Source organism: Triticum aestivum, chromosome 3A (genome assembly GCF_018294505.1).
Source record: "Triticum aestivum cultivar Chinese Spring chromosome 3A, IWGSC CS RefSeq v2.1, whole genome shotgun sequence".
In the NCBI taxonomy this organism is placed as follows: Eukaryota; Viridiplantae; Streptophyta; class Magnoliopsida; order Poales; family Poaceae; genus Triticum; species Triticum aestivum.
The window spans coordinates 12,694,300-12,712,331 of NC_057800.1; positions in this window are offsets into that span (position 1 = coordinate 12,694,300).

Genomic DNA, 18,032 nt, shown 5'->3' on the forward strand with positions numbered 1-18,032 from the left:
TTTGGGCTAGCCACTATAGGAGCAGTTTGGATCATTATTGAGTAGGGCATGGGGTGACATCGGAGAGAAAGATGGAAGAAAACGAGGCCATGTTACATTCCTTTTTTGATTCAAGGTGAAATTGAGATTGTTGATGGCTTGATGCAACTAGGTCAAACCCGTGGACTATCTTATGGAAAGAATTTAGATGTTTCAGTAGAGAACTAGGTCATGAGTTGGCTGGGATGTCATCCAGGGCCCATCTCCAGCCTAATACAAAAACCTACCCCCCCCCCCCCCTTTCTTTACTCCGCACATAAGATTTGGTCAAAGTCAAACTACACAAAGTTTGACCAAATTTATATAGAAAAATATGAACGTCTACAATACTAAAACTATATAGTATGAAAATACGTTTCATGGTGCAGCTGATAATATTGATTTCATATTGTGAATGTTTATACTTTTTAATATAACCTTAGTCAAACTCTACAAAGCTTGACTTTGACCAAATCTTATATGCGGACTAAAAAGAAACGGAGGGAGTACAAAGTGCAATATGCTTTTCTTGTAGGCACACACTTCCTTTTCCGTCTCTTTATTTCTTTTTGTACTATTTGTAAACCAACTCATTTATATTCCATATATTGTGGGTGATTTATGTTGTCAAGCAGCCTCAGAAATTAACTCATACTAATGTTTCACTAGTAGAAAAAGGGTCATTTGTCCCGATTCGTAAGGGCCATTTGTCCCGGTTGCTGAACCGAGACTAAAGGGTCGTTACTAAAGCCCTACACCTTTAGTCCCGGTTCTTACACGAACCGGGACAGATGGGCCTCCACGTGGCCGGTGAGGCGAGCCCAGACAGGAGGCCCTTTCGTCCCGGTTGGTGGCACCAACCGGGATCAATATGCATCCGTGCGTCAGCAGCTTGCAGGAGCTGAGGTTTTTGTTTTTTTAAGGGGTGGGTTTTGGGGGGTTAATTTAGATGTTTCATATATTGTGTTAGTTAGCTAATTAATAGAGAAAAGTGTCCTCTCTTATCTCCGTGCTTGGTCGACGCTACATACTATAAGTATAGAGAGGACTCGACACGCTAACTAGTAAGTAAAAATGAAGGAAACAGAAGATCGTCATGAACATATGCATACAGAGAGAAGTGATATCGACCTCTCCTTCTCCGAGAGATTGGTCGAACAACAAGTTTTCGTTATCTATCCGACGCTATTGGCTACATATATATAATATAAGATCTCTTACAATATAATCCCCTAATTATATATGAACTCAGGGTCCACATGGTATTCTCCGTCTTTATCGATCACGTGGTCAAGAAAGAATGCCGTCAATTCCTCTTGAATTGCTCGCATGCGATCTGGTGCTAGGAGTTCATCCCGCATCCGAAACATCTAATTTGAAGAAGGGGGTCAATACATATATATGAATGAATGAAACTCAACACAAATGATGGTAATAAAATAAAATTCTGAATATTATTGCTTACGCACTTCATATTGGTTTTTAGTGTAGCCCGCTCACAGGTCCTGTGGCGGATGGACTCGGAAACGTAGATCCACAGTAATTATTCCCGGCTTCCCGCCACAACCACTTTACAAGAAATAGAGGTCAATCAAACTGATAAGCAAGCATGCTAAATGGTATTGATGAAACTAGCGCTTGAATCACTAGGAGATGCGCGGAACATGCTAGTAGTACTTACTTTCGGGTGTTTAAATTGCAGCTTCTTCGACAGTCCCGGAGCTTTTGAGATGATTTTTTTTCCAAACCCTGCCAGACAAAGAAAACAATTACTTTATTATTTCTTCTTCTTCTTCTTCACCACACATGTGTGGGTTTAGTTAATTCTTTCAAGCTTCTTGTTGAAGAGATTGATTGGATAGGAAGCTCCTCCTCGTTACCCGATTCATCATAATAAACACTAGGAGGGTATTGGGAAATATTTTCCCTTTCATTAATACTCTATCCATATTCAATTTATTTTCTTGTCTTTGGGTAGTTGATAATATAAGAATTCTCAATGCAATTTACCGCACAAAACATATAAATTTCCACTAGATCAAAATCAAGAAATCTCTCGGGATTTGGAAAACCCTTAGTTATACGTTTCATTTCTTCATATCCCAAAAGAAGACTAAGCTCTTTATGATGCTCAAGGGAAATCAAGTTATCACTATTTTTGGACATGATTTGATCATGAAACAATTTGCATTGGAGATTTAAATGACCACGTTCATTGCAAAGTTCACAAGGATGGCGAAAAAAATTACATCTTTCAGCACAATCATCTAGCCTCTCTTGCAACTTTTTCGTTTCTAAATATTTATGCTTCTTACAAAATCTATCTTCCCTTCTTGGTGTGCAATTACACTCCCAATTGACTCCGCAAAAATTGACATGTTTATAAGAAACATTTTTGTCATGACTTGTGCAATCATCATTAGCATTTTGGATATTCAAAGAATTCATACTAACAACATTGCAATCATGCTCATCATTCAAATATTTTGTGCCAAACATTTTATTGACTTCTTCTTCTAACAATTGAGCACAATTTTCCGAACCATTATTTTCAAGAAAGATATTATAAAGATGATCAATAATATGATGCAACCTCAATTCCATTTTTAGTTTTCTTTTATAAATCAAAATAGTGATAAACAAGAAACTAAAAGATTCAATTGCAAGATCTAAAGATATACCTTCAAGCACTCACCTCCCTGTCAACGGCGCCAGAAAAGAGCTTGATGTCTACTACACAACTTTATTCTTATAGACACGTGTTGGGACTCCAAGCGCAGAGTTTTCTAGGACAGTAGCAATTTTCCATCAAGTGGATGACCTAAGGTTTATCTATCCGTGAGAGGTGTAGGATGAAGATGGTCTCTCTCAAATGACCCTGCAACCAGGTACAAGAAATCTCTTATGTCCCCAACACACCCAATACAATGGAAAATTGTATAGGTGCACTAGTTCGGCGAAGAGATGGTAATAAAAGTGTAATATGAATGGTAGAAATATAATTTTTATAATCTGAATAAATAAAAGCAGCAAGGTAGCAAATAGTAAACGGGCACAAAAACGGTATTGCAATGCTTAAAAACAAGGCCTAGGGTTCGTACTTTCACTAGTGCAACCTCTCAACAGTGCTAATATGATTGGATCATATAATCGTCCCTCAACGTGCAACGAAGAATCACTCCAAAGTTCCTATCTAGCGGATAACATAAGACAGAATTGTTTGTAGGGTACGAAACCACCTCAAAGCTATTCTTTCCAATCAATCTATCCTAGAGTTCGTACTAAAATAACACGAAGCTATTCCTTCCGATCGATCTAACCAAGAGTTCATACTAAAATAACACCAAAGCAAATTCAGATTCATAATATTCAATCCAACACAAAGAACTTCAAAGAGTGCCCCAAGATTTCTACCGGAGAAACAAAGACAAGAACGTGCATCAACCCCTATGAATAGATTACCCAATGTCACCTCGGGAATCCGTGAGTTGAGTGCCAAAACATATATCAAGCAAATCAATAGGATACCCCATTGTCACCACGAGTATTCAATTGCAAGACATATATCAAGTGTTCTCAAATCCATAAAAATATTCAATCCGATAACCACAAAATCTCAAAAGGAAAAACTCAATTCATCACAACAAGATAGAGAGGGGAAAACACCATTTGATCCGACTATATTAACAAAGCCCGTGATACATCAATGTCATGACATTTCAAGAACACGAGTGAGAGAGAGATTAAACACATAGCTACTGGTACAAACCCTCAGCCCCGAAGGTGGGCTACTACCTCCTCATCGTGGTGGCCGCCGGGATGATGAAGATGGCCACCGGAGATGATTCCCCCCTTCGGCAGGGTGACAGAAAGGGTCTAGCTTGGTTTTCGGTGGCTACAGAGCCTTGTGGTGGCGGAACTTCTGATCTAGGTTAACCCCGAAGGGTTTTGGAATATTTGTGAATTTATAGGGTAAAGAGGGGGTGCGGGAGGCCACCGAGGTGGGAACAACCCACCTGGGCGCGCCAAGTGCTGCTCTGGCCCATCCTGGGTGTTCTGGTCCATCAAAATTCTCCAAAATGTTTCATGGTGTTTGGACTTTGTTTGATATTGATTTTCTGCGATGTAAAAAATAAGCAAAAAACAGCAACTGGCACTGGGCACTAGGTCAATAGGTTAGTACCAAAAAATGATATAAAGTTGCTATAAAATGATTCTAAAACATCCAAGAATGATAATATATTGGCATGAATACTTCATAAACTATAGATACGTTGGAGACGTATCAAGTACCACCCGCAGCGGAATCTAAAAGATCTCTAGAAACAAAATCCAATCTAGCAGAAAATTTTTGTATGATCATCCAAGGATTGAAACCATGAGTAGGACAATTTCTTAGCATCAACTTCATTCTTTCCCAAGATTGTGCAACAAGTTCATTCTCAGGTTGCTTAAAATTCATGATTTGAGTTCTAAGGGAAATAATTTTTGCTGGTGAAAAATACTTAGTGATAAAAGCATCCTTGCACTTTTTCCCAAGAATCGACACTATTGCGAGGCAAAGAAGAAAACAATTTTTTTGCATGATCCTACAAGGAGAAAGGAAACAATTTCAACTTCACAATACCATTGTACACATCTTTTTTCTTTTGCATATCACACAATTCTACGAATGTGTTTTGATGGGGCGTGGCATCCTCATTAGGAGTACCGGAAAATTGATCTTTCATAACAAGATTCAACAAAGCGGCATTAATATCACAAGACTCCGCACTAGTGGTGGGAGGAGCAATCGGAGTACTAATAAAATCATTATTATTAGTATTGGAAAAATCACACAACTTGGTGTTTTCTTGAGGCACCGTGAACACGCAAACAATAGATCCGACGGGAAAAAGGCAAATGGAAAGAAGGCAAATGAAAAGGCAATCTTTTGTGAAGTGGGGGAGATGAAAACGAGAGGGAAATGGCAAATAATGTAAAATTGCAAGGAGATGAGATTTGTGATTAGGAACCCGATAGATGTTGATGATGTCTCCCCGGCAATAGCGCCAACAATTCCTTTGACATGGCATAGATCTGCGTTGGTAGATCCTCAAAGACGAAGGGATGATGCAGCATAGCTATGGCAAGTATTTCCCTCAGTTATGAAACTAAGGTTATTAATCCAGTAGGAGAACCAAGCAACACTATGTAAACGGTACTTACACACAAAGAACAAATCCTCGCAACCCAACGCGTAAGAGGGGTTGTCAATCCCTCCTCGATAAAAAGATAGATTAAATCGTATGTGTTTGGATAAATAGATATGAATAAAACACGAAATAAAATAAGTAAAGAAAAAGTGCAGCAACGTATTTTTGGGGTTTTGGAATAATATATCTAAAAACAATATGATAAAAGATAGATCTGAAAGCAATATGATAAAGGATAGACCCGGGGCCATAGGTTTCACTAGTGGCTTCCCTCGAAAAAATAACATACGTGGGTAAACAAATTACTGTTGGGCAATTGATAGAAGAACAAATAATTATGACGATATTCAAGGCCTCGCTACCCCTTCTTTCAGCAACGATACATGCATGCCTCGCTACCCCTTCTGTCACTAGGTGAGGACACCACAAGATCGAACCCATCACAAAGCACCTCTTCCCATTGTAAGAAAATTCAATCTAGTTGGCCTAACTAAACCAAAGATCCAGAGAAGATATACGAGGCTATAACAATCATGCATATAATAGATCAAAAAAACTCAAATAATATTCATGGATAGATCTAATGATAAATTCGAACTTCATTGGATCCCAACAAACACACCACAAAAAGTCATTACATCAAATAGATATTCAAGAACATTGTATTAAGAATCAAAAACGGGGAAGAAGCCATCTAGCTACTGCCTACGGACCCATAGGTCTATGATGAACTACTCACGCATCATTGGAGAAGCACCAATGAGGATGATGAACCTCTCTGTGATCGTGTTCCCCTCCGGCGAAGTGCCGGAATAGGGATCTCGATTGTATCTCATGGTTCTGGAACTTGCGGCGGCTGGAATTGTGTTTTGTCGACTCCCCTAGGGTTTCTGAAATATTTGGGTATTTATAGAGTTGAGAGGCGGTGGAGGAGACCCCTGTCAGTCCCACAACCCATCAGGGCGCGTCAGGGGCCTCTATCACGCCCTGGTGTCTTATGGGCCCCACGGACCTCCCCTCTGGTGCTTCCTTGGCTCCCAAATTGTCTTCTGGTCTAAAGAAAAAATCTCCAAAAAGTTTTGCTGCGTTTGGACTCCCTTCGATAGGGATATTCTGTGAAGTACAAAATAAGCAAAAAAACAGCAACTGGCGTTGGGCACTATGTTAATAGGTTAGTCCCAAAAAATAATATAAAATTGCTATAAAATGATTGTAAAACATTTAAGAATGATAACATAACAACATGGAACAATAAAAAATTATAGATACATTGGAGACGTATCAGACGACACGGTGGACGCGTCCCCGGAGGCCATCCGGCACGACGACGACGACGACTCCACGGCACACCTGTGGTCGGTCGGTGTCTTGTTGAGAAGAATGACGGAAAGATGATTCATGTTTGATTGACTAAATAGACTTCCATAACCGGACCCGTTCCTCCACTCACAAGTAAGAAGAAGGTGGTCCTACAAGTACTTCGCTCTAATAAGATATAACCACAAGCCCCCTTCATCCCTAAGAATCCTCCAAACCCATATCAACATATATAAGGGCCATATTTATTTTGTGGGACATGAGAATACCCAGACCTCCCAAAGGTACTTGACCACATGGTACTTCTGGCACCCATTGACCACCTCCCATAAGGAATGCGTACATCCTTGTCAAAAGGAGCTATGTTCCACTTATACAACCCTATTATATACACGAGGAGGCTAGAGAGACACGAGTCGGTAAACACGAACTTACTCACTTGGGAGGTGAAGCTCCCATAGCCCCGTCTTGGACGCAACCAGCCCTGTTAGTGGGTCAAAACCCCATATCTATACCCAAGAATCAGACAACGGCATCCTCAGGTATGCAATGGGGAAGGAGGACAACCTACAATTCAGGTTGTCCACAATTTGTTACTCCTAATCCTCCTCCGAATCCCCCATGATCACAACCTTACCCCGAGCCTCACCCTATGTACTCTACCGACCGGAACGGCAATTTCCGTGAGAATCACTAAATACTTTTTATTTCAAAATAAGAATGTTAAATGCATGTGAGGCATCATAAAATGTGCAGATGCTCATCCAGATGATAAAGAAGATTCACGGAGCACATATGCACCAGCTAGGTCCGCTCGTGTGCATGCTCCTGGAGTACTTGCACTTTACTAGCTAAATCGACCGTTCAATCATCAGAAGCTTTTCAAAGTTGGGGAAAAAATTCAAAATAAACCTTGAACATGTAGATGAAAGCTAATTCAAACCCTAAACTCTTTATCCCGGAAATCAGCACACTGAACTCTTCAATCCCGGTCTATTTTCAACCTTGAGCGTGTTCCCAAACAGGGATTGTCGAAGTGGCATGTCGAATCCCGGGATAGTTCAGTGCGCCTGTAACTGGGCCGGCCCAACATACTCGAACAGATTTTTCTTTTTCTGTTTCGTAACACGGAAGTAAAAATACCCAAAAATTTATTAAAGTCTGGAGTAAGCGAATTTGCGCCCATGAGCTTCAAACTCCACCCGCTAGCCACTAGAAGCATTGGCTGTTAGTGCTATAATTAGTGCCCGAGCAATTTAACCACAGACCTATTCGCAAAAAAAAAAACCACAGATAGTGTCCAGATTTGAAAATATCTTTTAGGGTCAAGCGAATATTGGAAACGTGCAGGCCTGAATGACTTTTTAAATCTCTGATTTTCTAAATTGCAAACACTTTGTGAAAATTCTGAATACTTTTTTTAAACGAACATTTTTTTGAAAACACAATAAAATTTTAAAAAGCGAACACTATTTGGAACATAAACATTTTGTTGCAAAAATGCAACAAATAATGAAACCTGAACAAATTTTAAGTTTTTTAAACAATGTAAACAACGTTTGTATAGTTTTATGAAATTTAAAATGTATATATGGCAAAATGTTATCCTGTCACATTTTCGGAAAATGATTTTGGAATTTTGAAAATTATTTGCTTTAAAAATATTCGTTATTTAAAAAAATCAGATTTTTTAAAGAAATATTTCGAAGGTTTTAAAAAATGTGTACGTACATAAACGTTCCTGCCTATTCTTATATGCGACGCGCAATTTATAATGACTAGCAGCTGTCATGGCGATTGGCTATGTCGGGCCGCCGCGAGTTCTAGGTCCTTAGCTAGTTTGAGACCTCTCACAAGCTCACTGCTGCTTCTACTTTTGTCGCTCCTAATATATGAAAAGTGGGCTCGTGTATATTTTAAAATAATGTTTAGTTTCGTTATAAAAATGTAAATGATTTTTTCATCATTACGAAAATGTAAAGCAAAGGGAAAAAAACAGAGCATAACAAAGGCGCGAGCGACCGCGCTAATGGGCCGGCCCGATTTATCCTAATGTCCAGCCAGCCCGGTCAACGATCCTTGCCATGTCAGCAAATACTAGCTAAACGCCTCAAGGTTTAAAATAGACCGGGATCAAGAAGTTCGGTGTGCTTATTTCTGGAATTGAAAGTTTAGGCTTCGATTTAACTTTTGTATACAAGTTCAAGGTTTGTTTTAGACTTTTTCCTCAAAGTTGGGCGCCGGTTGGCAGGCTGTTGTAGTAGTTGATGCATGTTAGCAACCCAACGTCCGACACCAAATGCAAACCATACCTCCATGCTAGGGTGCAATAGTGTAGCGACTTTTCGTGCGGACCGACACCAAATGAATTAATATCAGAAACCATGTTAGTTAGCGACCATAACACAAACTATATAGTACCGTACTAGCTTAGCCCGCGCGGCGACACGCCGCGCCTGTCGATAAGTCGCAACTATGTATACTATGGTCTAAACAATAGAACAATGAATAGTTATAAATTAAAAAGTATGTACGATAATTTTGTGTGTATCTTTTGCTATCAATTAAAGAGAAGGACAACAATATATGTAAAAGTTGAAGATGACAAAGAAGTAGATTTATTACAACCATGCATAATGCATTGCCACCTGGAGTAAATCATATTATTAGTGCGCTCTTTTGCCATTAAGCAAGCAGCCCAGTCAACTAACCCTAATTTATCTACACCTAAAGCAATCACATGTTCATCAGATGATGATAGGCATGGATCATCTTCCAAAAATATATGCAGAAACATTCTTTGCATATCTTTTTCTGTTCTTAAAAATAATTATACTGCTGTAGGTATGATACAAAATTAATAATATGCATGATAGCACCCCCTCTGGTGACCACATCATCGAGATAGTGAAACTTCATGAAAAGATAAATTTGCAAAAACCTTAAACGCTAAAGGTAGTATTATCTCAAGAATGACTGATACACATTTTGCACTCAAACAAACAATACGTGAGTGATTCCAGATTTCAGATTCAGACTGACATTATCTCAGGCCTGCTATAAAGAAAGAAGCTAGATTTGTAGATCGGGATTGCAACTAAATCTCAGTCGATGCTATATTAGTAGGATCTTACATTGAGATCAAATTTTTCTGTCTACTTTTTTTTTCTTACATGTTATATCACTTGACATAGACTTGTTAAGTCTTAGTCGACCGAGACCTAGACACACTCTTTATAGATAGCCAGTAGCTTAGTCCTGTTAAAGAGAGAAGCTAGATTGACCATTCGCTATTAAACATTGAACTTAATTAGTTTTTTAATAATAATCTTAATTAGTTCATACCTTTTACTTGAATAATGCCACCTGAGAGCGCAGTTGATCTCCTCACTCCAATGAGTTTGCTTTTCCTGCTTCAATGCTCAATTTCTCATTCATTAGATTGAGCTCTGCATGTTGTTGACTAATATGGGTACTTGCTTATATGGAAGTATACACAGATACTACACAGAAACACAAATACTGCTGAACGACAAAATTGGAAACTAATGAGCAGGAATTAGATTTCTCCCACTTCAGAAAGGAGAACTCAAAAAAGAGTAGCATGTCATCTGGAAGCACAACCACAAACCAAATAAGCACATTAGAGAGAGAGAGAGAGAGAGAGAGAGAGAGAGAGAGAGAGAGAGAGAGCAATTTCTACCTAGCCAAAAATGAATATATCCATCAAATTCATCACAATACCTTCTCAATCTCTCTCCGTCTCTCACATATAGCCCACACGACACCAGACGGGAGGCAGGCAACACCCCACGCCCGTCGGTACTGTCCAGTTATTCGGAACTAAAGGAATTTATTCACGATTATTGTACATACATTGTGTGACTAAAAAGGGAAATAAACACCCTAGTTTCTAAGGCACTTCACCCTAGTTTTTGTATTATCCTATTAGAATCGAAGAATAACCTCTCTGTAAACTATATTTCTAGTCTCAGAAGTTGGACATCCACGATCATCCTCGATCAAAAATTTAAGCCCACTGCATGAAGTAACCCGGGACACTACCACATATAATTGTCCATGCGAAAACACCGGCTCCTGCAAGTATACGCATAACTTAGACAAAGTTTGCCCCTGGCTCTTGCTGATAGTCAAGGCATAACACAGCCTTATTGGGAACTGACATCGTCGGAGTGTGAAAGGCCATTTAGAACCTGCTGAATTTAAAACTATACGTGGAATGCATACGCGCTCCCCTTTATGTGATCCAGTAATAATTTCTCCTTCCAAAACTCTATCACCCAATCGCATAATAATTAGCCATGTCCCATTACATAAACCCAGAGATTGATTGATGTTCCTAAGAAGCATAACTGGAACTCCAACCTTGAGTGATATCTTGTGATGAGGAAAATTGTTTATTGTGATAGAATTCAACAATTCTGGAGGATAAAACAATTCCACTTCATCAACAGGATCAGTAGATCTTGATATGGAATCATAGCTCAAACAGTCAGCACAAACACCGGGCACGCGCTTGAAGACGACATCATTTAATTTGTCGACAATAGAATTTGTTGGGCAAACAATAGCACGGCGTGACAAATAGTCAGCATCATTATACTTCAAAAAGAACACATCATATACATAATCAACCGCAGCTTCCATGTGATCAATTGTTGGAAATAGTAACATATCCTCGGGAATAGAAACCCACGAAGGAGAGGACTCATCACCTTTTTGCACTGCATCTCAACAGATCCATCGCCAATACTCTGTACCCAACTTGAAAACATAGCTAACTCCAACTGTGCTTCACAGGACAACTCAGGATTACAAAGCCGCATGTTAGTATGCAACTTAAGGATCTTAACATAATGCCAAAGTGGGGAAGTAACCAAGGACGCATCAATGATATCTTCCTTTGTGCCACCTTGCACGACCGGCAAAATCTGTCTGAAATCACCACCCAACACCATAACTTTACCCCCTGAAATCATAAATTTGTCGCCTCCTGCGTTCACGGACACGGTTGGAGCTGCCACATGGGATCGTCCATGAGTCGGCTGCTGGGTTGTCGTGTGTATAGCAGCGCTGCCCCTGCCCGCCACCGTTAGCGTCCTTGGCGACACCATCACGCCAACCGCATCACCAGACAGATTCAACGTCTTGAGCCCGCCGCAGGAGCCGGCGAGCGCGGCCACATCGACGACGGAGCCGCGCAGCATGGAATTTCCAGTGTGGTCGAGCAACTCGAGCTTGCTGCCGCACCTGCCGCCGGAGCACATCACTGACGTTGGCCCCCCGGAGGCTGAGAGCGAGAGCGAGAGCTCACGGCGACAGCGCGGAAGTCGGTATTGAGCAGGACGTCGGAGAGTGAGAGCGACGTCAGGCGCCCGCCCCTGCACACCGTGCCAGGGAACCTGCAGGTGCCGTCGAGCGATGTCTGGTTGGGCAGCGCCGCCTTGAAGTCGTCCAGCAGCTGCGCGTCATCGTCGGCCGTTGATACGTCTTCAACGTATATATAATTTTTTATTGTTTTATGCTATATTATATCTTGTTTTGCACATTATTGGACTTTATTATATACTTTTATACTTATTTTTGGAACTAATCCATTAACCGGGGCCCAATCCAGAATTACTGTTTTTTTGCCTATTTCAGATTTTCGCAGAAAAAAAAATTAAACGGAGTCCAAACGAAATGAAACCTTCCGGAACGTGATTTTCGGAACGAATATGATTCAGAGGACTTGGACCCTACGTAAAAAAGCAACCAGGAGCGCATGAGGTAGGGGGACGTGCCTAACCCACAGGCGCACCCTCCACCCTCGTGGGGCCCACGTTGCTCCACCGACGTACTTCTTCCTCCTATATATACCTACGTACCCCCAAACTAGTAAATACGGAGCCAAAACCCTAATTCCACCGTCATAACTTTCTGTATCCGTGAGATCCCATCTTGGGGCCTTTTCCGAAGCTCCACCGGAGGGGGCATCGATCACGGAGGGCTTCTACATCAACACTATAGCCTCTCCGATGAACTGTGAGTAGTTTATTTCAGACCTTCGGGTCCATAGTTATTAGCTAGATGGCTTCTTCTCTCTTTTTGGATCTCAATACAAAGTTCTCCCCCACTTTTGTGAAGATCTATTCGATGTAATCTTCTTTTGCGGTGTGTTTGTTGAGACCGATGAATTGTGGGTTTATGATCAAGTTTATCTATGAGCAATATTTGAATCTTCTCTGAATTGTTTTATGTATGATTGATTATCTTTGCAAGTCTTTTCGAATTATCAGTTTGGTTTGGCCTACTAGATTGATCTTTCTTGCAATGGGAGAAGTGCTTAGCTTTGGGTTCAATCTTGCGGTGTTTCCTTTCCCAGTGACAGTAGGGGCAGCAAGGTACGTATTATATTGTTGCCATCGAGGATAACAAGATAGGGTTTATTTCATATTGCATGAGTTTATCCCTCTACATCATGTCATCTTGCTTAAAGCGTTACTCTGTTCTTTTGAACTTAATACTCTAGATGCATGCTGGATAACGGTCGATGTGTGGAGTAATAGCAGTAGATGCAGGCAGGAGTCGGTCTACTTGTCTCGGACGTGATGCCCATATACATGATCATACGTAGATATTCTCATAACTATGCTCAATTCTGTCAATTGCTCAACAGTAATTTGTTTACCCGCCGTAATACTTATGCTCTCGAGAGAAGCCACTAGTGAAACCTATGGCCCCCGGGTCTATTTTCCATCATATTAATCTTTCGTCAACAAGCTATTTCCTTTTCCGTTTATTTTGCTTTGCATCTTTATCATAAAAATACCAAAAATATTATCTTATCATATGTATCAGATCTCACTTTCGTAAGTGACCGTGAAGGGATTGACAACCCCTTTATTGCGTTGGTTGCGAGGATTTTTATTTGTTTGTGTAGGTGCGAGGGATTCGTGCGTGGCCTCCTACTGGATTGATACCTTCGTTCTCAAAAACTGAGGGAAATACTTACGCTACTTTGCTGCATCACCCTTTCCTCTTCAAGGGAAAACCAACGCATTGCTCAAGAGGTAGCAAGAAGGATTTCTGGCGCCGTTGCCGGGGAGTCTACGCAAAAGTCAACATACCAAGTACCCATCACAAACCCTTATCTCCCGCATTACAGTATTTGCCATTTGCCTCTCGTTTTCCTCTCCCCCACTTCACCCTTGCCTTTTTATTCGCCCTCTCTCTCCGTCCTCCTTCTCTTTCCCTATTTGCCTCTTCTTTTGTTTGCCTTCTTCCCGTATGTATCCTTGTTTGTGTTTCTATGTGCCTTCTATTTGCTTGCATCTTTGCTTGCTAAAAATCTATTGATATGGATCCACTTAAAGTGTTCTACTTAGATCATCTTCGATCCTTATGCGCTCGTGCTGATACCCCAACTAGCCTAGTTGATGGGAAATCTTTAGATGAGCATGCTCATTTTGTGCGTCACCGTTTGTCTGAAAAAGGGAGACTCTTATGGAATCAAATAAACAGATTACTGTGCTATGCTTGGAATCTTTGTGAAATTTGTGATTTTACTTGTTGCTCTAAGAACTCTAAAAAACACCTCCCCTACCTATGTGAGTTTAATGATATTGAAATCTTATCTTCTTATGCGAAGGGTGTTTATAGTTACTACGATATCGAATGAATTGAAGAATTTTTTGCCTTTAAGGGTGCTTATGAAGTTGCTTCTTTGATTGAAAAATATGATATTACTCTCTACGAATCTGAAAATTTTGACATACTTAAATATTGCTATGAAAACTATGCTCATAATGTCTATGTCAAAGAATTTATTGAAAGAACGACTGTTGCTTCGGAAGAAAATAATGATATGCATGAATCTATAGATAATTATGATTCCGATGATTTGATTGAAATATCCCTTGATGGACATGATGCTTTCTATTCTTCTGACCATGATGCCAATATTTATGAAGATGGATTTGCTATAGTTCCTTATGTTAAACATGAGATCATTGCTATTGCACCCATATTTAATAGTTCCATCGATGAAAAGCATGATTGCAATGATGTTATTATAAATTCTCTTAATGTCAATTGTGTTAATGATATGCAAAATCCTAAGCTTGGGGATGCTAGTTTTGCTATGACTACTATTTGTTGCAATGATCATGATTGGGGTGATTCTTTTTTTGATCTTGAAAATTTATTTAAGCCCCATGATGAATATGAGATTGATAATAGTGTTTGCAATATTATTGAAAGTGGGTTTGGAAGAGTGTCAAATTTAGATCCCACATATTTGGAGAATGTTCAATCTTATGAAGTTTTTGATAAAAGTGGGTTTGGAGAGGTCGTGACTTTAGTTAATGTTAATACCACTATTTTGGAAGAGTGTCAACTTTGCATAGATGTGGATCTTATTAAGAATATGTTTTGTGATAGATACATTGTTGAATTTGCTTATGACCCTACATGTAATTATTATGAGAGAGGAAAATATGGTTGTAGAAATTTTCATGTTACTAGATTACCTCTCATTATGTTGAGATTGCTATTGTTTCTTTCCGCTTTCTTGCATATGTTAGTTTTTGCTTTCCTTGATAATTTGTTTGCCTATAAGATGCCTATGCATAGGAAGTATGTTAGACTTAGATGTGTTTGTCACGTGTACTATGATGCTTTCTTTGTACTTCAATTCTTGTCTTTCATGTGAGCATCATTGAAATATTATGCCTAGCTATAAGGCTTTAAAGAAAAGCGCTTGTTGGGAGACAACCCAATATTTTTCCTTTCTATTATTCAATAAATAATTTATCTAGCCTCTATTTTGGTTGTGTTTTTTGTGTTTAATTAGTGTTTGTGCCAAGTAGAACCATTGGGAAGAGGGAAAGTCTTTTTAATCTTGCTGTAAAAAAAGAAACTTTAGCGCTCACGAGAATTGCTGCCATTTTTATTTGGAAAGTTCTATTTAGTTAATTATTTTTCAAGATGATTAATAGATAAATTCCTCACTTCCAGCAATTTATTTTAGAATTTTTGGGGTTCCAGAACTTGCGTTAGCTACAGATTACTACAGACTGTTCTGTTTTTGACAGATTCTATTTTTCGTGTGTTGTTTGCTTATTTTGATGAATCTATGACTAGTAAAATAGTTTATAAACCATAGAGAAGTTGGAATATAGTAGGCTTAACACCAATATAAATAAAGAATGAGTTCATTACAGTACCTTGAAGTTTTGTTTTCTTTCGCCAACGGAGCTCACGAGATTTTCTACTTTAAGTTTTGTGTTGTGAAGTTTTCAAGTTTTGGGTGAAAGATTTGATGGATTATGGAACAAGGAGAGTCAAGAGCCTAAGCTTGAGGATGCCCATGGAACCCCAAGATAATCTAAGGACACCTAAAAGCCCAAGCTTGGGGATGCCTCGGACCACATGATATGTGTTTTGCTTGGAGCGTCTTATATTATTTGAGTCTTTATTTGTTAGTTTTCCACAATCATCCTTTCTGTACACACCTTTTGAGAGAGACACACATGATTCAGAAATTGTTAGAATACTCTATGTGCTTCACTTATATCTTTTGAGTTATATAGTTTTTGCTCTAGTGCTTCACTTATATCTTTTAGGGCACGGTGGTGGATTTGTTTTATAGAAACTATTGTTCTCTCATGCTTCACTTAGATTATTTTGAGAGTCCTACAAAACAGCATGGTAATTTGCTTTAATTATGTTAGGCATTCAAGATTAATATTATTTTTCTTATGAGTGTATTGAATACTATGAGAAGTTTGATACTTAATAATTGTTTTGAGATATGGAGATGGTGATATTAGAGTCGTGCTAGTTGAGTAGTTGTGAATTTGAGAAATGCTTGTGTTGAAGTTTGTGATTCCTGTAGCATGCACGTATGGTGAACCGTTATGTGAAGAAGTTGGAGCATGAACTATTTATTGTTTGTCTTCCTTATGAGTGGCGGTCGGGGACGAGCGATGGTCTTTTCCTACCAATCTATCCCCTAGGAGCATGCACGTAGTACTTTGCTTCGATAACTAATAGATTTTTGCAATAAGTATGTGAGTTCTTTATAAATAATGTTGAGTCCATGGATTATACGCACTCTCATCCTTCCACCATTGCTAGCCTCTCTAATACCGTGCACCTTTCGCCGGTATCATACACCCACCATATACCTTCCTCAAAACAGCCACCATACCTACCTATCATGGCATTTCCATAGCCATTCCGAGATATATTGCCATGCAACTTTTCATCGTTCCGTTTACTATGACACGCTCCATCATTGTCATATTGCTTTGCATGATCATGTAGTTGACATTTTAGTTGTGGCAAAGCCACCGTTCATAATTCTTTCATACAAGTCACTCATGCATCATTGCTATCCCGATATACCACCGGAGGCATTCATATAGAGTCATACTTTGTTCTAGTATCGAGTTGTAATCATTGAGTTGTAAATAAATAGAAGTGTGATGATCATCATTCATAGAGTATAGGCCCAAAAAAATATAAAAAGGGACAATACTACTATCCTTGTTTCCACACTTGTGCTTCAAAGTAGCACCATGATATTCATGATAGAGAGTCTCCTATGTTACCACTTTCATATACTAGTGGAAATTTTTCATTATAGAACTTAGCTTGTATATTCCAATGATGGGCTTCCTCAAAATGCCATAGGTCTTCGTGAGCAAGCGAGTTGGATGCACACCCATTTAGTTCTTTTTGTTGAGCTTTCATATACTTATAGCTCTAGTGCATTCGTTGCATGGCAATCCCTACTCACTCACATTGATATCTATTAATGGGCATCTCCATAGCCTGTTGATACGTATAGTTGATGTGAGACTATCTTCTCCCTTTTTGTCTTCATGTATTGCGTGAAGATTGAAAAAGTTTGAGAACACCAAAAGTATGAAACAGTTGCTTGGCTTGTCATCGGGGTTGTGCATGATTTAAATACTTTGTGTGGTGAAGATGGAGCATAGCCAGACTATATGATTTTGTAGGGATAACTTTCTTTGGCCATGTTATTTTGAAGAGACATAATTGCTTAATTAGTATGCTTGAAGTATTATTATTTTTATGTCAATACTGAACTTTTGTCTTGAATCTTTCGGATGTGAATATTCATACCACAATTAAGAGAATTACATTGAAATTATGCCAAATAGCATTCCACATCAAAAATTCTGTTTTTATCATTTACCTACTCGAGGACGAGCAGGAATTAAGCTTGGGATGCTTGATACGTCTCCAACGTATCTATATTTTTTTATTGTTCCATGCTATATTATATCCTGTTTTGGACATTATTGGGCTTTGTTATACACTTTTATATTATTTTTGAGACTAACCTATTAACTGGAGGCCCAGACCAGAAATTGTTGTTTTTTTGCCTATTTCCGACTTTCGTATAAAAAGAATATCAAACGGAGTCCAAATGGAATGAAACCTTCCGGAACGTGATTTTTGGAACGAACA